Raw genomic sequence first — 21668 nt, 5'->3', positions numbered from 1 at the left:
AATAAAATGTATTTTTCTCCTGCTCCTTGTTTTCCACGTCATAAAAATATCAATAATTATCGATATCGATCGATATAATAATAATATCTAAATAATTACTGCATAACAAAAATTCCTTTCCATAGTTCAATAAGAATGACAAGGCAAATTAATGTTACACAGCCGTTATTTCCGAGCAGAAAGTAGTTCTTCTCAGGTTTCTCTATGTTTACATTTTCACACTTTGCACTAATTTATTACACTTTATGAAGCATTTCTTACATATTCCTTCATTTTTAAGAGCTTATTTTTAAGTGTTCAATGTGATTTTTAACATTTTGTTGTTGACATTCCCTTTCTGCCTTCATAGCTGAACGATTATAATCACAGGAAGTTACATTTCAAAATAAAATGTATTTTTCTCCTGCTCCTTATTTTCCACATCATAAAAATATCAATAATTATCGATATCGATCGATATAATAATAATATCTAAATAATTACTGCATAACAAAAATTCCTTTCCATAGTTCAATAAGAATAACAAGGCAAATTAATGTTACACAGCCGTTATTTCCTAGCACTAAACCTGCAGAAAGTAGTTCTTCTCAGGTTTCTCTATGTTTACATTTTCACACTTTGCACTAATTTATTACACTTTATGAAGCATTCCTTACATATTCCTTCATTTTTAAGAGCTTATTTTTAAGTGTTCAATGTGATTTTTAACATTTTGTTGTTGACATTTCCTTTCTGCCTTCATAGCTGAATGATTATAATCACAGGAAGTTACATTTAAAAATAAAATGTATTTTTCTCCTGCTCCTTATTTTCCACGTCATAAAAATATCAATAATTATCGATATATATATCGATATAATAATAATATCTAAAAAATTACTGCATAACAAAAATTCCTTTCCACAGTTCAATAAGAATAACAAGGCAAATTAATGTTACACAGACGTTATTTCCTAGCACTAAACCTGCAGAAAGTAGTTCTTCTCAGGTTTCTCTATGTTTACATTTTCACACTTTGCACAAATTTATTACACTTTATGAAGCATTTCTTACATATTCCTTCATTTTTAAGAGCTTATTTTTAAGTGTTCAATGTGATTTTTAACATTTTGTTGTTGACATTCCCTTTCTGCCTTCATAGCTGAACGATTATAATCACAGGAAGTTACATTTCAAAATAAAAGGTATTTTTCTCCTGCTCCTTATTTTCCACGTCATAAAAATATCAATAATTATCGATATATATATCGATATAATAATAATATCTAAAAAATTACTGCATAACAAAAATTCCTTTCCACAGTTCAATAAGAATAACAAGGCAAATTAATGTTACACAGACGTTATTTCCTAGCACTAAACCTGCAGAAAGTAGTTCTTCTCAGGTTTCTCTATGTTTACATTTTCACACTTTGCACTAATTTATTACACTTTATGAAGCATTCCTTACATATTCCTTCATTTTTAAGAGCTTATTTTTAAGTGTTCAATGTGATTTTTAACATTTTGTTGTTGACATTTCCTTTCTGCCTTCATAGCTGAACGATTATAATCACAGGAAGTTAAATTTCAAAATAAAATGTATTTTTCTCCTGCTCCTTATTTTCCACGTCATAAAAATATCAATAATTATCGATATTTATCGATATAATAATATCAAAATAATTACTGCGTAACAAAAATTCCTTTCCATAGTTCAATAAGAATAACAAGGCAAATTAATGTTACACAGCCGTTATTTCCGAGCAGAAAGTAGTTCTTCTCAGGTTTCTCTATGTTTACATTTTCACACTTTGCACTAATTTATTACACTTTATGAAGCATTTCTTACATATTCCTTCATTTTTAAGAGCTTATTTTTAAGTGTTCAATGTGATTTTTAACATTTTGTTGTTGACATTTCCTTTCTGCCTTCATAGCCGAACGATTATAATCACAGGAAGTTACATTTCAAAATAAAATGTATTTTTCTCCTGCTCCTTATTTTCCACGTCATAAAAATATCAATAATTATCGATATTTATCGATATAATAATATCAAAATAATTACTGCGTAACAAAAATTCCTTTCCATAGTTCAATAAGAATAACAAGGCAAATTAATGTTACACAGCCGTTATTTCCGAGCAGAAAGTAGTTCTTCTCAGGTTTCTCTATGTTTACATTTTCACACTTTGCACTAATTTATTACACTTTATGAAGCATTTCTGACATATTCCTTCATTTTTAAGAGCTTATTTTTAAGTGTTCAATGTGATTTTTAACATTTTGTTGTTGACATTTCCTTTCTGCCTTCATAGCTGAACGATTATAATCACAGGAAGTTACATTTCAAAATAAAATGTATTTTTCTCCCGCTCCTTATTTTCCACGTCATAAAAATATCAATAATTATCGATATATATATCGATATAATAATAATATCTAAATAATTACTGCATAACAAAAATTCCTTTCCATAGTTCAATAAGAATAACAAGGCAAATTAATGTTACACAGCCGTTATTTCCGAGCAGAAAGTAGTTCTTCTCAGGTTTCTCTATGTTTACATTTTCACACTTTGCACTAATTTATTACACTTTATGAAGCATTTCTTACATATTCCTTCATTTTTAAGAGCTTATTTTTAAGTGTTCAATGTGATTTTTAACATTTTGTTGTTGACATTCCCTTTCTGCCTTCATAGCTGAACGATTATAATCACAGGAAGTTACATTTCAAAATAAAATGTATTTTTCTCCTGCTCCTTATTTTCCACGTCATAAAAATATCAATAATTATCGATATTGATCGATATAATAATATCTAAATAATTACTGCATAACAAAAATTCCTTTCCACAGTTCAATAAGAATAACAAGGCAAATTAATGTTACACAGCCGTTATTTCCGAGCAGAAAGTAGTTCTTCTCAGGTTTCTCTATGTTTACATTTTCACACTTTGCACTAATTTAGTGCCCTTAATGAAGCATTTCTTACATATTCCTTCATTTTTAAGAGCTTATTTTTAAGTGTTCAATGTGATTTTTAACATTTTGTTGTTGACATTCCCTTTCTGCCTTCATAGCTGAACGATTATAATCACAGGAAGTTACATTTCAAAATAAAATGTATTTTTCTCCTGCTCCTTATTTTCCACGTCATAAAAATATCAATAATTATCGATATTGATCGATATAATAATATCAAAATAATTACTGCGTAACAAAAATTCCTTTCCATAGTTCAATAAGAATAACAAGGCAAATTAATGTTACACAGCCGTTATTTCCGAGCAGAAAGTAGTTCTTCTCAGGTTTCTCTATGTTTACATGTTCACACTTTGCACTAATTTATTACACTTTATGAAGCATTTCTTACATATTCCTTCATTTTTAAGAGCTTATTTTTAAGTGTTCAATGTGATTTTTAACATTTTGTTGTTGACATTTCCTTTCTGCCTTCATAGCCGAACGATTATAATCACAGGAAGTTACATTTCAAAATAAAATGTATTTTTCTCCTGCTCCTTATTTTCCACGTCATAAAAATATCAATAATTATCGATATCGATCGATATAATAATAATATCTAAATAATTACTGCATAACAAAAATTCCTTTCCATAGTTCAATAAGAATAACAAGGCAAATTAATGTTACACAGCCGTTATTTCCGAGCAGAAAGTAGTTCTTCTCAGGTTTCTCTATGTTTACATTTTCACACTTTGCACTAATTTATTACACTTTATGAAGCATTTCTTACATAGTCCTTCATTTTTAAGAGCTTATTGTTAACTGTTCAATGTGATTTTAACATTTTGTTGACATTGTTGCCTTGATAGCCGAGGGATCATAATCACAGGAAGTTACATTTTCAAATAAAATATATGTTTCTCCTGCTCCTTGTTTAAAATTATCAACAGTTTTCAATATCGATCGATATAAAACACGTATATCTCAGTATAGTTTTCAGGCATTTTGCCCAGCCCTAATTGGTAGCAACAAAGTCGTTAAAATCTGGTGGGAATCTTGGCAAAGACTGTCAGTTATCGTCTTAATAAACAGAAGAGATAACTACAAAGCAAATATCAGAATGATCCCTGGATGGGACAAGTATGTCAGAGTTTGTTGGTGACGAACCCCAAGATGCAGAGATGGCGGCAGGCTTGGTACAAGAAAACATGATTTAATTTAACACTATGGCAAAAAACAAACAAAAGGGTACAAACAAAAGGCGCGCACAAGGCGGAGAACAAACTTGGCTATGAACTAAAATAGCACAAAGGCTAACTGTCGACAAGAAACAAAAAACACTTACTGTGACACGAAGGAACTATGACATGAGCAGAGTGAACAAAAGTAGACAGAGCTACAACGACAAGTATTATGACAGGTAGTAGTGACAACAAGTATTAGCGACAATGACAATAATCCAGCAGTGACTGGAGGGTAGGGCAGGTATAAATAGCAGCTGGCTGATTGACACCAGTTGTGGCCAAGTGCCAATCAGCCACAACTGAGGGGACACAGCACTCAGGGAGACAAACAGGAAACAGAACCAAAACAAGAGCGCTGACAGGAAATACTACACACACAGAGGAAAAACTAAAACACAACCAAACTGTCGGGCAAGCCTGACAAAGAACTTTTAAAGTGGAAGACAATTTATTCTGTATGCATTCAGATTTTGGGGTGTTTTAAAAGTATAAATACTATTTTCCAGTGTCAAACTGCCTTTAAAGTAGGGATGTCAGGCCGATATTATCGGCCGATAAATGCGTTAAAATGTAATATCGGAAATTATCGTTTTTTTTATTATCGGTATCGTTTTTTTGTTTTGTTTGTTTTTTATTAAATCAACATAAAAAACACAAGATACACTTACAATTAGTGCACAAACCCAAAAAACCTTCCTCCCCCATTTACACTCATTCACACAAAAGGGTTGTTTCTTTCTGTTATTAATATATTATATATCAATATATATCAATACAGTCTGCAAGGGATACAGTCCGTAAGCACACATGATTGGTCTACTAATAGTACTAACCTTTAACAGTTAATTTTACTCATGTTCATTAATTACTAGTTTCAATGTAACTGTTTTTATATTGTTTTACTTTCTTTTTTGTTCAAGAAAATGTTTTTAATTTATTTCCATCCATCCATCCATCTTCTTCCGCTTATCCGAGGTCGGGTCGCGGGGGCAGCAGCCTAAGCAGGGAAGCCCAGACTTCCCTCTCCCCAGCCACTTCGTCCAGCTCTTCCTGTGGGACCCCGAGGCGTTCCCAGGCCAGCCGAGAGACATAGTCTTCCCAACGTGTCCTGGGTCTTCCCCGCGGCCTCCTACCGGTCGGACGTGCCCTAAACACCTCCCTAGGGAGGCGTTCGGGTGGCATCCTGACCAGATGCCCGAACCACCTCATCTGGCTCCTCTCGATGTGGAGGAGCAGCGGCTTTACTTTGAGCTCCTCCCGGATGGCAGAGCTTCTCACCCTATCTCTAAGGGAGAGCCCCGCCACCCGGCGGAGGAAACTCATTTCGGCCGCTTGTACCCGTGATCATGTCCTTTCGGTCATAACCCAAAGCTCATGACCATAGGTGAGGATGGGAACGTAGATCGACCGGTAAATTGAGAGCTTTGCCTTCCGGCTCAGCTCCTTCTTCACCACAACGGACCGATACAGCGTCCGCATTACTGAAGACGCCGCACCGATCCGCCTGTCGATCTCACGATCCACTCTTCCCCCACTCGTGAACAAGACTCCGAGGTACTTGAACTCCTCCACTTGGGGCAAGATCTCCTCCCCAACCCGGAGATGGCACTCCACCCTTTTCCGGGCGAGAACCATGGACTCGGACTTGGAGGTGCTGATTCTCATCCCAGTCGCTTCACACTCAGCTGCGAACCGATCCAGTGAGAGCTGAAGATCCTGGCCAGATGAAGCCATCAGGACCACATCATCTGCAAACAGCAGAGACCTAATCCTGCAGCCACCAAACCAGATCCCCTCAACGCCTTGACTGCGCCTAGAAATTCTGCCCATAAAAGTTATGAACAGAATCGGTGACAAAGGGCAGCCTTGGCGGAGTCCAACCCTCACTGGAAACGTGTCCGACTTACTACCGGCAATGCGGACCAAGCTCTGGCACTGATCATACAGGGAGCGGACTGCCACAATCAGACAGTCCGATACCCCATACTCTCTGAGCACTCCCCACAGGACTTCCCGAGGGACACGGTCGAATGCCTTCTCCAAGTCCACAAAGCACATGTAGACTGGTTGGGCAAACTCCCATGCACCCTCAAGGACCCTGCGGAGAGTATAGAGCTGGTCCACAGTTCCACGACCAGGACGAAAACCACACTGTTCCTCCTGAATCCGAGGTTCGACTATCCGGCGTAGCCTCCTCTCCAGTACACCTGAATAGACCTTACCGGGAAGGCTGAGGAGTGTGATCCCACGATAGTTAGAACACACCCTCCGGTTTAATTTATTTATCCTATTTTATTTTATTGTTATTTTTTAAAAGTACCTTATCTTCACCATACCTGGTTGTCCAAATTAGGCATAATAATGTGTTAATTCCACGACTATATATATTGGTTGATATCGGTATCGGTAATTAAAGAGTTGGACAATATCGGAATATCGGATATCGGCAAAAAGCCATTATCGGACATGATAGTGAAAATTGAGTGAGAGTCAATGAATCAAATAATGGAACGATAAATAAAAATGAACGTTAGTAAATTGCCATGTTTGCGTCTTTGTTTCTCTTGCTTTTAAACAGGGTGCAAGAGGGTTCACTCTGTGCATCGGTTATCCAACAGCAGAATTAAATGAAGGGAGTGAATCGTCTTGTCGGTCGTTCACAATCTTTGTGTCTGTGGGTGGAGGCAGGACGATGCACACACACAGCCTCGCGACTCGCTAGGCAGAAGCATCGCAGAGTAACAAAAGTGAGGATTCAACAAAATGTCCTCTTGTAGAAAAAAAATAATAATATTACTTATTCATTCTTATGATGATGATCACTAAGAGTGTGAATCTAACCATTCAATTGATTCTCGATTCAAACCGATTCTTGCAATGTATTGTTAAGTATGATAATTACAATAAAACTTTTTCCAAACTGGTTAGAACAGCTCCTTCTAGTTGCATAAAGATGGCCTAAAAACATGTTTTTAGAATTTTTTTTTTTTTTTTTTTTAATCAAGTTTTTGAAAATTATGAATTGATTAAAACTCAGGATGATTAAAAATCCCGATTATGATGTAATTATAATAATTTCCATCCATCCATCCATTTTCTACTGCTTGTCCAGAGGTGCTGGAGCTGGGTTCTATAAGATGAAGGTGGGTTCTAGAAGAGTGAAGGTGTGTTCTAGAAGGTGAAGGTGTTGTCTAGTAGAATTAAAGTGTGTTCTAGAAGAGTGAAGGTGGGTTCTAGTAGGTGAAGGTTGGTTCTAGTAGAATTAAAGTGTGTTTCTAGAAGAGTGAAGGTGTGTTCTAGAAGAATGATGGTGTTTTCCAGATGAATGAAGGTGTTCTAGAAGGTGAAGGTGGGTTCTAGAAGAGTGAAGGTGTGTTCTAGAAGGTGAAGGTGTGTTCTAGTAGAATTAAAGTGTGTTCTAGAAGAGTGATGGTGTGTTCTAGAAGAATGATGGCATTTTCCAGGTGAATGATGGTGTTTTCCAGATGAATGAAGGTGGGTCCTAGAAGGTGAAAGTGGGTTCTAGACGAGTGAAGGTGTGTCCTAAAAGGTGAAGGTGTGTTCTAGAAGAGTGAAAGTGTGTTCTAGAAGAATGATGGTGTTTTCCAGGTGAATGAAGGTGGGTTCTAGAAGAGTGAAGGTGGGTTCTAGAAGAGTGAAGGTGGGTTCTAGTAGGTGAAGGTTGGTTCTAGTAGAATTAAAGTGTGTTCTAAAAGAGTGAAGGTGTGTTCTAGAAGAATGATGGTGTTTTCCAGATGAATGAAGTGGGTTCTAGAAGGTGAAGGTGGGTTCTAGAAAAGTGAAGGTGTGTTCTAGAAGGTGAAGGTGTGTTCTAGTAGAATTAAAGTGTGTTCTAGAAGAGGGAAGGTGTGTTCTAGAAGAATGATGGTGTTTTCCAGGTGAATGAAGGTGGGTTCTCGAAGGTGAAGGTGGGTTCTAGAAGAGTGAAGGTGTGTTCTAGTAGGTGAAGGTCGGTTCTAGTAGAATTAAAGTGTGTTCTCGAAGAGTGAAGGTGTGTTCTAGAAGAATGATGGTGTTTTCCAGGTGAATTAAGGTGGGTTCTCGAAGGTGAAGGTGGGTTCTAGAAGAGTGAAGGTGGGTTCTAGTAGGTGAAGGTTGGTTCTAGTAGTATTAAAGTGTGTTCTAGAAGAGTGAAGGTGTGTTCTAGAAGAATGATGGTGTTTTCCAGATGAATGAAGGTGGGTTCTAGGAAGTGAAGGTGGGTTCTAGAAGAGTGAAGGTGTGTCCTAGAAGGTGAAGGTGTGTTCTAGTAGAATTAAAGTGTGTTCTAGAAGGTGAATGTGTTCTAGTAAAATTAAAGTGTGTTCTAGATGAGTGAAGGTGTGTTCTAGAAGAATGATGGTGTTTTCCAGATGAATGAAGGTGGGTTCTAAAAGGTGAAGGTGGGTTCTAGAAGAGTGAAGGTGTGTTCTAGAATGTGAAGGTGTGTGCTAGTAGAATTAAAGTGTGTTCTAGAAGAATGATGGCATTTTCCAGGTGAATGATGGTGTTTTCCAGATGAATGAAGGTGGGTCCTAGAAGGTGAAGGTGGGTTCTAGAAGAGTGAAGGTGTGTCCTAAAAGGTGAAGGTGTGTTCTAGTAGAATTAAAGTGTGTACTAGAAGAGTGAAAGTGTGTTCTAGAAGAATGATGGTGGTTTCCAGATGAATGAAGGTGGGTTCTAGAAGAGTGAAGGCGGGTTCGAGTAGGTGAAGGTTGGTTCTAGTAGAATTAAAGTGTGTTCTAAAAGAGTGAAGGTGTGTTCTAGAAGAATGATGGTGTTTTCCAGATGAATGAAGGTGGGTTCTAGAAGGTGAAGGTGGGTTCTAGAAGAGTGAAGGTGTGCTCTACAAGGTGAAGGTGTGTTCTAGTAGAATTAAAGTGTGTTCTAGAAGAGTGAAGGTGTATTCTAGAAGAATGATGGCATGTTCCAGGTGAATGAAGGTGGGTTCTAAAAGGTGTGTTCTAGTAGGTGAAGGTCGGTTCTAGTAGAATTGAAGTGTGTTCTCGAAGAGTGAAAGTGTGTTCTAGAAGAATTATGGTGTTTTCCAGGTGAATGAAGGTGGGTTCTTGAAGGTGAAGGTGGGTTCTAGAAGAGTGAAGGTGGGTTCTAGTAGGTGAAGGTTGGTTTTAGTAGAATTAAAGTGTGTTCTAGATGAGTGAAGGTGTGTTCTAGAAGAATGATGGTGTTTTCCAGATGAATGAAGGTGGGTTCTATAAGATGAAGGTGGGTTCTAGAAGAGTGAAGGTGTGTCTAGAAGGTGAAGGAGTGTTCTAGTAGAATTAAAGTGTGTTCTAGAAGAGTGAAGGTGTGTTCTAGAAGAATGATGGCATTTTCCAGGTGAATGCTGGTGTTTTCCAGATGAATGAAGGTGGGTCCTAGAAGGTGAAGGTGGGTTCTAGAAGAGTGAAGTTGTGTCCTAAAAGGTGAAGGTGTGTTCTAGTAGAATTAAAGTGTGTTCTAGAAGAGTGAAAGTGTGTTCTAGAAGAATGATGGTGTTTTCCAGATGAATGAAGGTGGGTTCTAGAAGAGTGAAGGTGGGTTCTAGTAGGTGAAGGTTGGTTCTAGTAGTATTAAAGTGTGTTCTAGAAGAGTGAAGGTGTGTTCTAGAAGAATGATGGTGTTTTCCAGATGAATGAAGGTGGGTTCTAGGAAGTGAAGGTGGGTTCTAGAAGAGTGAAGGTGTGTCCTAGAAGGTGAAGGTGTGTTCTAGTAGAATTAAAGCGTGTTCTAGAAGGTGAAGGTGTTCTAGTAAAATTAAAGTGTGTTCTAGAAGAGTGAAGGTGTGTTCTAGAAGAATGGTGGTGTTTTACAGGTGAATGAAGGTGGGTTCTCGAAGGTGAAGGTGGGTTCTAGAAGAGTAAAGGTGGGTTGTAGTAGGTGAAGGTTGGTTCTAGTAGAATTAAAGTGTGTTCTAGATGAGTGAAGGTGTGTTCTAGAAGAATGATGGTGTTTTCCAGATGAATGAAGGTGGGTTCTAAAAGGTGAAGGTGGGTTCTAGAAGAGTGAAGGTGTGTTCTAGAATGTGAAGGTGTGTTCTAGTAGAATTAAAGTGTGTTCTAGAAGAATGATGGCATTTTCCAGGTGAATGATGGTGTTTTCCAGATGAATGAAGGTGGGTCCTAGAAGGTGAAGGTGGGTTCTAGAAGAGTGAAGGTGTGTCCTAAAAGGTGAAGGTGTGTTCTAGTAGAATTAAAGTGTGTTCTAGAAGAGTGAAAGTGTGTTCTAGAAGAATGATGGTGTTTTCCAGATGAATGAAGGTGGGTTCTAGAAGAGTGAAGGTGGGTTCTAGTAGGTGAAAGTTTGTTCTAGTAGAATTAAAGTGTGTTCTAAAAGAGTGAAGGTGTTTTCTAGAAGAATGATGGTGTTTTCCAGATGAATGAAGGTGGGTTCTAGAAGGTGAAGGTGGGTTCTAGAAGAGTGAAGGTGTGCTCTAGAAGGTGAAGGTGTGTTCTAGTAGAATTAAAGTGTATTCTAGAAGAGTGAAGGTGTATTCTAGAAGAATGATGGCATGTTCCAGGTGAATGAAGGTGGGTTCTAAAAGGTGTGTTCTAGTAGGTGAAGGTCGGTTCTAGTAGAATTGAAGTGTGTTCTCGAAGAGTGAAAGTGTGTTCTAGAAGAATGACGGTGTTTTCCAGGTGAATGAAGGTGGGTTCTCGAAGGTGAAGGTGGGTTCTAGAAGAGTGAAGGTGGGTTCTAGTAGGTGAAGGTTGGTTCTAGTAGAATTAAAGTGTGTTCTAGATGAGTGAAGGTGTGTTCTAGAAGAATGATGGTGTTTTCCAGATGAATGAAGGTGGGTTCTATAAGATGAAGGTGGGTTCTAGAAGAGTGAAGGTGTGTTCTAGAAGGTGAAGGAGTGTTCTAGTAGAATTAAAGTGTGTACTAGAAGAGTGAAGGTGTGTTCTAGAAGAATGATGGCATTTTCCAGGTGAATGCTGGTGTTTTCCAGATGAATGAAGGTGGGTCCTAGAAGGTGAAGGTGGGTTCTAGAAGAGTGAAGGTGTGTCCTGAAAGGTGAAGGTGTGTTCTAGTAGAATTAAAGTGTGTTCTAGAAGAGTGAAAGTGTGTTCTAGAAGAATGATGGTGTTTTCCAGATGAATGAAGGTGGGTTCTAGAAGAGTGAAGGTGGGTTCTAGTAGGTGAAGGTTGGTTCTAATAGAATTAAAGTGTGTTCTAAAAGAGTGAAGGTGTGTTCTAGAAGAATGATGGTGTTTTCCAGATGAATGAAGGTGGGTTGTAGAAGGTGAAGGTGGGTTCTAGAAGAGTGAAGTTGTGCTCTAGAAGGTGAATGGTGTGTTCTAGTAGAATTAAAGTGTGTTCTAGAAGAGTGAAGGTGTATTCTAGAAGAATGATGGTGTTTTCTAGATGAATGAAGGTGGGTTCTAGAAGGTGAAGGTGGGTTCTAGAAGAGTGAAGGTGTGTTCTAGAAGGTGAAGGTGTGTTCTAGTAGAATTAAAGTGTGTTCTAGAAGAATGATGGCATTTTCCAGGTGAATGCTGGTGTTTTCCAGATGAATGAAGGTGGGTCCTAGAAGGTGAAGGTGGGTTCTAGAAGAGTGAAGGTGTGTCCTAAAAGGTGAAGGTGTGTTCTAGTAGAATTAAAGTGTGTTCTAGAAGAGTGAAAGTGTGTTCTAGAAGAATGATGGTGTTTTCCAGGTGAATGAAGGTGGGTTCTAGAAGAGTGAAGGTGGGTTCTAGTAGGTGAAGGTTGGTTCTAATAGAATTAAAGTGTGTTCTAAAAGAGTGAAGGTGTGTTCTAGAAGAATGATGGTGTTTTTCAGATGAATGAAGGTGGGTTGTAGAAGGTGAAGGTGGGTTCTAGAAGAGTGAAGGTGTGCTCTAGAAGGTGAAGGTGTGTTCTAGTAGAATTAAAGTGTGTTCTAGAAGAGTGAAGGTGTATTCTAGAAGAATGATGGCATGTTCCAGGTGAATGAAGGTGGGTTCTAAAAGGTGTGTTCTAGTAGGTGAAGGTCGGTTCTAGTAGAATTGAAGTGTGTTCTCGAAGAGTGAAAGTGTGTTCTAGAAGAATTATGGTGTTTTCCAGGTGAATGAAGGTGGGTTCTCGAAGGTGAAGGTGGGTTCTAGAAGAGTGAAGGTGTGTTCTAGTAGGTGAAGGTTGGTTCTAGTAGAATTAAAGTGTGTTCTAGATGAGTGAAGGTGTGTTCTAGAAGAATGATGGTGTTTTCCAGATGAATGAAGGTGGGTTCTATAAGATGAAGGTGGGTTTCTTGAAGAGTGAAGGTGTGTTCTAGAAGGTGAAGGAGTGTTCTAGTAGAATTAAAGTGTGTTCTAGAAGAGTGAAGGTGTGTTCTAGAAGAATGATGGCATTTTCCAGGTGAATGATGGTGTTTTCCAGATGAATGAAGGTGGGTCCTAGAAGGTGAAGGTGGGTTCTAGAAGAGTGAAGGTGTGTCCTGAAAGGTGAAGGTGTGTTCTAGTAGAATTAAAGTGTGTTCTAGAAGAGTGAACGTGTGTTCTAGAAGAATGATGGTGTTTTCCAGATGAATGAAGGTGGGTTCTAGAAGAGTGAAGGTGGGTTCTAGTAGGTGAAGGTTGTTTCTAATAGAATTAAAGTGTGTTCTAAAAGAGTGAAGGTGTGTTCTAGAAGAATGATGGTGTTTTCCAGATGAATGAAGGTGGGTTGTAGAAGGTGAAGGTGGGTTCTAGAAGAGTGAAGTTGTGCTCTAGAAGGTGAATGGTGTGTTCTAGTAGAATTAAAGTGTGTTCTAGAAGAGTGAAGGTGTATTCTAGAAGAATGATGGCATGTTCCAGGTGAATGAAGGTGGGTTCTAAAAGGTGTGTTCTAGTAGGTGAAGGTCGGTTCTAGTAGAATTGAAGTGTGTTCTCGAAGAGTGAAAGTGTGTTCTAGAAGAATGATGGTGTTTTCCAGGTGAATGAAGGTGGGTTCTCGAAGGTGAAGGTGGGTTCTAGAAGAGTGAAGGTGGGTTCTAGTAGGTGAAGGTTGGTTCTAGTAGAATTAAAGTGTGTTCTAGATGAGTGAAGGTGTGTTCTAGAAGAATGATGGTGTTTTCCAGATGAATGAAGGTGGGTTCTATAAGATGAAGGTGGGTTCTAGAAGAGTGAAGGTGCGTTCTAGAAGGTGAAGGAGTGTTCTAGTAGAATTAAAGTGTGTTCTAGAAGAGTGAAGGTGTGTTCTAGAAGAATGATGGCATTTTCCAGGTGAATGCTGGTGTTTTCCAGATGAATGAAGGTGGGTCCTAGAAGGTGAAGGTGGGTTCTAGAAGAGTGAAGGTGTGTCCTAAAAGGTGAAGGTGTGTTCTAGTAGAATTAAAGTGTGTTCTAGAAGAGTGAACGTGTGTTCTAGAAGAATGATGGTGTTTTCCAGATGAATGAAGGCGGGTTCTAGAAGAGTGAAGGTGGGTTCTAGTAGGTGAAGGTTGGTTCTAGTCGAATTAAAGTGTGTTCTAAAAGAGTGAAGGTGTGTTCTAGAAGAATGATGGTGTTTTCCAGATGAATGAAGTGGGTTCTAGAAGGTGAAGGTGGGTTCTAGAAGAGTGAAGGTGTGTTCTAGAAGGTGAAGGTGTGTTCTAGTAGAATTAAAGTGTGTTCTAGAAGAGTGAAGGTGTGTTCTAGAAGAATGATGGTGTTTTCCAGGTGAATGAAGGTGGGTTCTCGAAGGTGAAGGTGGGTTCTAGAAGAGTGAAGGTGGGTTGTAGTAGGTGAAGGTTGGTTCTAGTAGAATTAAAGTGTGTTCTAGATGAGTGAAGGTGTGTTCTAGAAGAATGATGGTGTTTTCCAGATGAATGAAGGTGGGTTCTAAAAGGTGAAGGTGGGTTCTAGAAGAGTGAAGGTGTGTTCTAGAAGGTGAAGGTGGGTTCTAGTAGAATTAAAGTGTGTTATAGAAGAATGATGGCATTTTCCAGGTGAATGATGGTGTTTTCCAGATGAATGAAGGTGGGTCCTAGAAGGTGAAGGTGGGTTCTAGAAGAGTGAAGGTGTGTCCTAAAAGGTGAAGGTGTGTTCTAGTAGAATTAAAGTGTGTTCTAGAAGAGTGAAAGTGTGTTCTAGAAGAATGATGGTGTTTTCCAGATGAATGAAGGTGGGTTCTCGAAGGTGAAGGTGGGTTCTAGAAGAGTGAAGGTGGGTTGTAGTAGGTGAAGGTTGGTTCTAGTAGAATTAAAGTGTGTTCTAGATGAGTGAAGGTGTGTTCTAGAAGAATGATGGTGTTTTCCAGATAAATGAAGGTGGGTCCTAGAAGGTGAAGGTGGGTGCTAGAAGAGTGAAGGTGTGTCCTAAAAGGTGAAGGTGTGTTCTAGTAGAATTAAAGTGTGTTCTAGAAGAGTGAAAGTGTGTTCTAGAAGAATGATGGTGTTTTCCAGATGAATGAAGGTGGGTTCTGGAAGGTGAAGGTGGGTTCTAGAAGGTGAAGGTGTGTTCTAGTAGAATTGAAGTGTGTTCTAGAAGAGTGAAGGTGTGTTCTAGAAGAATTATGGTGTTTTCCAGATGAATGAAGGTGGGTTCTAGAAGGTGAAGGTGGGTTCTAGAAGAGTGAAGGTGGGTTCTAGAAGGTGAAGGTGTGTTCTAGTAGAATTAAAGTGTGTTCTAGAAGAGTGAAGGTGTGTTCTAGAAGAATGATGGTGTTTTCCAGGTGAATGAAGGTGGGTTCTCGAAGGTGAAGGTGGGTTCTAGAAGAGTGAAGGTGGGTTGTAGTAGGTGAAGGTTGGTTCTAGTAGAATTAAAGTGTGTTCTAGATGAGTGAAGGTGTGTTCTAGAAGAATGATGGTGTTTTCCAGATGAATGAAGGTGGGTTCTAAAAGGTGAAGGTGGGTTCTAGAAGAGTGAAGGTGTGTTCTAGAAGGTGAAGGTGGGTTCTAGTAGAATTAAAGTGTGTTATAGAAGAATGATGGCATTTTCCAGGTGAATGATGGTGTTTTGCAGATGAATGAAGGTGGGTCCTAGAAGGTGAAGGTGGGTTCTAGAAGAGTGAAGGTGTGTCCTAAAAGGTGAAGGTGTGTTCTAGTAGAATTAAAGTGTGTTCTAGAAGAGTGAACGTGTGTTCTAGAAGAATGATGGTGTTTTCCAGATGAATGAAGGCGGGTTCTAGAAGAGTGAAGGTGGGTTCTAGTAGGTGAAGGTTGGTTCTAGTCGAATTAAAGTGTGTTCTAAAAGAGTGAAGGTGTGTTCTAGAAGAATGATGGTGTTTTCCAGATGAATGAAGGTGGGTTTGAGTTTTTGAAAATTATGAATTGATTAAAACTCAGGATGATTAAAAATCACGATTATGATATAATTATAATAATTTCCATCCATCCATCCATTTTCTACTGTTTGTCCGGAGGTGCTGGAGCCTATCCCAGCTGCATTGGGGCGGACAAGGAATAATAATGATAAAAAGTTGGACAATATGTCATTGTGCTGAGCAGCCAGGACAGGACCTTCTGAGCCTTGGTGTTTCCCACCCTTTATATCACGCTACCTAACTTTTATCATGTGACTTATGACCTATATTATCTGGAGGTGCCTTCATGGACCTGCACCACACTGAGGGGCGGTTCTCCTTGCCTCCGTCGCCAAGTGTTTGGTCATGTGACCTCCAGTCGCTTTGTTTTTAATGACTTTGTGAAAAGTACCTTCAGATAACATCTCTCGTCCCTAAAGAACACGTGTTGACATGTCCATATTGCTAAGCCACGCCCACTCAAAGTTGTGTGTGTAAAGTCACGCGAGTTCAAAGTTTGCGCCCGGCCAAACGCCGCACGACGTGCCGCCTGTGTCACCACGGCAACAGGCGCGCTGCCAGCTGTGGCGACATTTAAAGGAGCAATCAGCCGCAGCCTGTCGGAGTCACATGACGTCAAGCTCATTGACCTTTCCCTCTTTCATGAAGCACACCTGTAGCAAGAGCACCAGATTGCATGATGTCGGAGGCGCTGAGTGGTGAAGGTGTGTTCTAGAAGGTGAAGGTGTGTTCTAGTAGAATTAAAGTGTGTTCTAGTAGAATTAAAGTGTGCTCTAGAAGGTGAAGGTGTGTTCTAGTAGAATTAAAGTGTGTTCTAGAAGCGTGACGGTGTGTTCTAGAAGAATGATGGTGTTTTCCAGGTGAATGAAGGTGGGTTCTAAAAGGTGGGTTCTAGTAGGTGAAGGTCAGTCCTAGTAGAATTAAAGTGTGTTCTAGTAGGTGAAGGTCAGTTCTAGTAGAATTAAAGTGTGTTCTAGAATAGTGAAGGTGTGTTCTAGAAGAATGATGGTGTTTTCCAGGTGAATGAAGGTGGGTTCTCAAAGGTGAAGGTGGGTTCTAGAAGAGTGAAGGTGGGTTCTAGTAGGTGAAGGTTGGTTCTAGTAGAATTAAAGTGTGTTCTAGAAGAGTGAAGGTGTGTTCTAGAAGAATGATGGTGTTTTCCAGCTGAATGAAGGTGTTGTAGAAGGTGAAGGTGGGTTCTAGAAGAGTGAAGGTGTGTTCTAGAAGGTGAAGGTGTTCTAGTAGAATTAAAGTGTGTTCTAGAAGAGTGATGGTGTGTTCTAGAAGAATGATGGCATTTTCCAGGTGAATGATGGTGTTTTCCAGATGAATGAAGGTGGGTCCTAGAAGGTGAAAGTGGGTTCTAGACGAGTGAAGGTGTGTCCTAAAAGGTGAAGGTGTGTTCTAGTAGAATTAAAGTGTGTTCTAGAAGAATGATGGTGTTTTCCAGGTGAATGAAGGTGGGTTCTAGAAGAGTGAAGGTGGGTTCTAGTAGGTGAAGGTTGGTTCTAGTAGAATTAAAGTGTGTTCTAAAAGAGTGAAGGTGTGTTCTAGAAGAATGATGGTGTTTTCCAGATGAATGAAGTGGGTTCTAGAAGAGTGAAGGTGTGTTCTAGAAGGTGAAGGTGTGTTCTAGTAGAATTAAAGTGTGTTCTAGAAGAGTGAAGGTGTGTTCTAGAAGAATGATGGTGTTTTCCAGGTGAATGAAGGTGGGTTCTCGAAGGTGAAGGTGGGTTCTAGAAGAGTGAAGGTGGGTTGTAGTAGGTGAAGGTTGGTTCTAGTAGAATTAAAGTGTGTTCTAGATGAGTGAAGGTGTGTTCTAGAAGAATGATGGTGTTTTCCAGATGAATGAAGGTGGGTTCTAAAAGGTGAAGGTGGGTTCTAGAAGAGTGAAGGTGTGTTCTAGAAGGTGAAGGTGGGTTCTAGTAGAATTAAAGTGTGTTATAGAAGAATGATGGCATTTTCCAGGTGAATGATGGTGTTTTCCAGATGAATGAAGGTGGGTCCTAGAAGGTGAAGGTGGGTTCTAGAAGAGTGAAGGTGTGTCCTAAAAGGTGAAGGTGTGTTCTAGTAGAATTAAAGTGTGTTCTAGAAGAGTGAAAGTGTGTTCTAGAAGAATGATGGTGTTTTCCAGATGAATGAAGGTGGGTTCTCGAAGGTGAAGGTGGGTTCTAGAAGAGTGAAGGTGGGTTGTAGTAGGTGAAGGTTGGTTCTAGTAGAATTAAAGTGTGTTCTAGATGAGTGAAGGTGTGTTCTAGAAGAATGATGGTGTTTTCCAGATAAATGAAGGTGGGTCCTAGAAGGTGAAGGTGGGTGCTAGAAGAGTGAAGGTGTGTCCTAAAAGGTGAAGGTGTGTTCTAGTAGAATTAAAGTGTGTTCTAGAAGAGTGAAAGTGTGTTCTAGAAGAATGATGGTGTTTTCCAGATGAATGAAGGTGGGTTCTGGAAGGTGAAGGTGGGTTCTAGAAGGTGAAGGTGTGTTCTAGTAGAATTGAAGTGTGTTCTAGAAGAGTGAAGGTGTGTTCTAGAAGAATTATGGTGTTTTCCAGATGAATGAAGGTGGGTTCTAGAAGGTGAAGGTGGGTTCTAGAAGAGTGAAGGTGGGTTCTAGAAGGTGAAGGTGTGTTCTAGTAGAATTAAAGTGTGTTCTAGAAGAGTGAAGGTGTGTTCTAGAAGAATGATGGTGTTTTCCAGGTGAATGAAGGTGGGTTCTCGAAGGTGAAGGTGGGTTCTAGAAGAGTGAAGGTGGGTTGTAGTAGGTGAAGGTTGGTTCTAGTAGAATTAAAGTGTGTTCTAGATGAGTGAAGGTGTGTTCTAGAAGAATGATGGTGTTTTCCAGATGAATGAAGGTGGGTTCTAAAAGGTGAAGGTGGGTTCTAGAAGAGTGAAGGTGTGTTCTAGAAGGTGAAGGTGGGTTCTAGTAGAATTAAAGTGTGTTATAGAAGAATGATGGCATTTTCCAGGTGAATGATGGTGTTTTGCAGATGAATGAAGGTGGGTCCTAGAAGGTGAAGGTGGGTTCTAGAAGAGTGAAGGTGTGTCCTAAAAGGTGAAGGTGTGTTCTAGTAGAATTAAAGTGTGTTCTAGAAGAGTGAAAGTGTGTTCTAGAAGAATGATGGTGTTTTCCAGATGAATGAAGGTGGGTTCTAGAAGAGTGAAGGTGGGTTCTAGTAGGTGAAGGTTGGTTCTAATAGAATTAAAGAGTGTTCTAAAAGAGTGAAGGTGTGTTCTAGAAGAATGATGGTGTTTTCCAGATGAATGAAGGTGGGTTCTAGAAGGTGAAGGTGGGTTCTAGAAGAGTGAAGGTGTGCTCTAGAAGGTGAAGGTGTGTTCTAGTAGAATTAAAGTGTGTTCTAGAAGAGTGAAGGTGTATTCTAGAAGAATGATGGTGTTTTCTAGATGAATGAAGGTGGGTTCTAGAAGGTGAAGGTGGGTTCTAGAAGAGTAAAGGTGTGTTCTAGAAGGTGAAGGTGTGTTCTAGTAGAATTAAAGTGTGTTCTAGATGAGTGAAGGTGTGTTCTAGAAGAATGATGGTGTTTTCCAGATGAATGAAGGTGGGTTCTAGAAGGTGAAGGTGGATTCTAGCAGAGTGAAGGTGTGTTCTAGAAGGTGAAGGTATGTTCTAGTAAAATTAATGTGTGTTCTAGAAGAGTGAAGGTGTGTTCTAGAAGAATGATGGTGTTTTCCAGGTGAATGAAGGTGGGTTCTTGAAGGTGAAGGTGGGTTCTAGAAGAGTGAAGGTGGGTTCTAGTAGGTGAAGGTTGGTTCTAATAGAATTAAAGTGTGTTCTAGAAGAGTGATGGTGTGTTCTAGAAGAATGATGGAGTTTTCCAGATGAATGAAGGTGGGTTCTAGAAGGTGAAGGTGGGTTCTAGAAGAGTGAAGGTGTGTTCTAGAAGGTGAAGGTGTGTTCAAGTAGAATTAAGGTGTGTTCTTGAAGAGTGAAGGTGTGTTCTAGAAGAATGATGGTGTTTTCCAGATGAATGAAGGTGGGTTCTGGAAGGTGAAGGTGGGTTCTAGAAGGTGAAGGTGGGTTCTAGTAGGTGAAGGTCGGTTGTAATAGAATTAAAGTGTGTTCTAGAAGATTGAAGGTGTGTTCTAGAAGAATGATGGTGTGTTCTAGAAGAATTATGGTGTTTTCCAGATGAATGAAGGTGGGTTCTAGAAGGTGAAGGTGGGTTCTAGAAGAGTGAAGGTGTGTTCTAGTAGGTGAAGGTCGGTTGTAATAGAATTAAAGTGTGTTCTAGAAGATTGAAGGTGTGTTCTAGAAGAATTATGGTGTTTTCCAGATGAATGAAGGTGGGTTCTAGAAGGTGAAGGTGGGTTCTAGAAGAGTGAAGGTGTGTTCTAGTAGGTGAAGGTCGGTTGTAATAGAATTAAAGTGTGTTCTAGAAGATTGAAGGTGTGTTCTAGAAGAATGATGGTGTTTTCCAGATGAATGAAAGTGGGTTCTAGAAGGTGAAGGTGTGTTCAAGTAGAATTAAGGTGTGTTGTAGAAGAGTGAAGGTGTGTTCTAGAAGAATGATGGTGTTTTCCGGATGAATGACGGTGTGTACTAGAAGAGTGAAGGTGTTGTCTAGAAGAGTGAAGGTGTGTTCTAGAAGAATGAAGGTGTTTTCCAGATGAATGAAGGTGTGTTCTAGAAGAGTGAACGTGTGTTCTAGAAGGTGAAGGTGGGTTCTAAAAGGTGATGGTGTGTTCTAGAATAATTAAGGTGTGTTCTAGTAGAGTGAAGGTATGTTCTAGAAGAATGAAGGTGTTTTCCAGATGAATGAAGGTGTGTTCTAGAAGAGTGAAGGTGTGTTCTAGAAGGTGAAGGTGGGTTCTAAAAGGTGAAGGTGTGTTCTAGTAGAATTAAAGTGTGTTCTAGAAGAGTGAAGGTGTGTTCTAGAAGGTGATGGTGGGTTCCAAAAGGTGATGTGTTCTCGAAGAATTAAGTAGTGTCCTAGAAGAGTGAAGGTGTGTTCTAGAAGAATGAAAGTGTTTTTCAGATGAATGAAGGTGTGTTCTAGAAGAGTGAAGGTGTGTACTAGAAGGTGAAGGTGGGTTCTAAAAGGTGAAGGTGTGTTCTAGTAGAATTAAAGTGTGTCCTAGAAGAGTGAAGGTGTGTTCTAGAAGCTGAAGGTGGGTTCTAAAAGTTGATGTGTTCTAGAAGAATTAAGTAGTGTTCTAGAAGAGTGAAGGTGTGTTCTGGAAGAGTGACAGTGTTTTCTAGAAGATTGATGGTGTGTGCTAGAAGAGTGAAGGTGTGTTCTAGAAGAGTGAAGGTTTGTTCTAGAAGAGTGACAGTGTTTTCTAGAAAAGTGAAGGTGCTCTAGAAGAGTGAAGGTGTGTTCTAGAAGAGTGACGGTGTGTTTTACAAGAGTGAAGGTGTGTTCTAGAAGAGTGACGCTGTGTTCTACAAGAGTGAAGGTGTGTTTTAGAAGAGTGACGGTGTGTACTAGAAGAGTGAAGGTGTGTTCCAGAAGAGTAACGCTGTGTTCTACAAGAGTGAAGGTGTGTTCTAGAAGAGTAACGCTGTGTTCTACAAGAGTGAAGGTGTGTTCTAGAAGAGTGAAGGTGTGTTCTAGAAGAATGACGGTGTGTTCTACAAGAGTGAAGGTGTGTTCTAGAAGAGTGAAGGTGTTTTCTAGAAGAGTGAAGGTGTTTTCTAAAAGAGTGACGGTGTGTTCTAAAAGAGTGACGGTGTGTTCTAGAAGAGTGACGGTGTTTTCTAGAAGTGACGGTGTGTACTAGAAGAGTGAAGGTGTGTTCTATAAGAGTGAAGGTTTGTTCTAGAAGAGTGACAGTGTTTTCTAGAAAAGTAAAGGTGCTCTAGAAGAGTGAAGGTGTGTTCCAGAAGAGTGAAGGTGTGTTCTAGAAGAGTGACGGTGTGTTTTACAAGAGTGAAGGTGTGTTCTAGAAGAGTGACGGTGTGTTCTACAAGAGTGAAGGTGTGTTCTAGAAGAGTGACGGTGTGTACTAGAAGAGTGAAGGTGTGTTCTAGAAGAGTAACGCTGTGTACTACAAGAGTGAAGGTGTGTTCTAGAAGAGTAACGCTGTGTTCTACAAGAGTGAAGGTGTGTTCTAGAAGAGTGAAGGTGTTTTCTAGAAGAGTGACGGTGTGTTCTAGAAGAGTGACGGTGTGTAGTACAAGAGTGAAGGTGTGTTCTACAAGAGTGGAGGTGTGTTCTAGAAGAGTGACGGTGTGTATTACAAGAGTGAAGGTGTTTTCTAGAAGAGTGACGGTGTGTTCTAGAAGAGTGAAGGTGTTTTCTAGAAGAGTGAAGGTG

The 21668-nt window shown here is 39.6% G+C and overlaps 1 protein-coding gene across 2 annotated transcripts in view; it reads left to right on the top strand.

The window, feature by feature from the left end:
- The window catches only part of glra1 (glycine receptor, alpha 1), a 156314-nt gene that overhangs the window by 82448 nt on the left and 52198 nt on the right, over window positions 1–21668 (top strand). The window lies entirely within an intron of this gene.

The sequence above is a fragment of the Nerophis lumbriciformis genome, linkage group LG16 (assembly GCF_033978685.3).
Source record: "Nerophis lumbriciformis linkage group LG16, RoL_Nlum_v2.1, whole genome shotgun sequence".
NCBI lineage: Eukaryota > Metazoa > Chordata > Actinopteri > Syngnathiformes > Syngnathidae > Nerophis > Nerophis lumbriciformis.
This window is presented reverse-complemented; position numbering and strand designations above follow the sequence as displayed.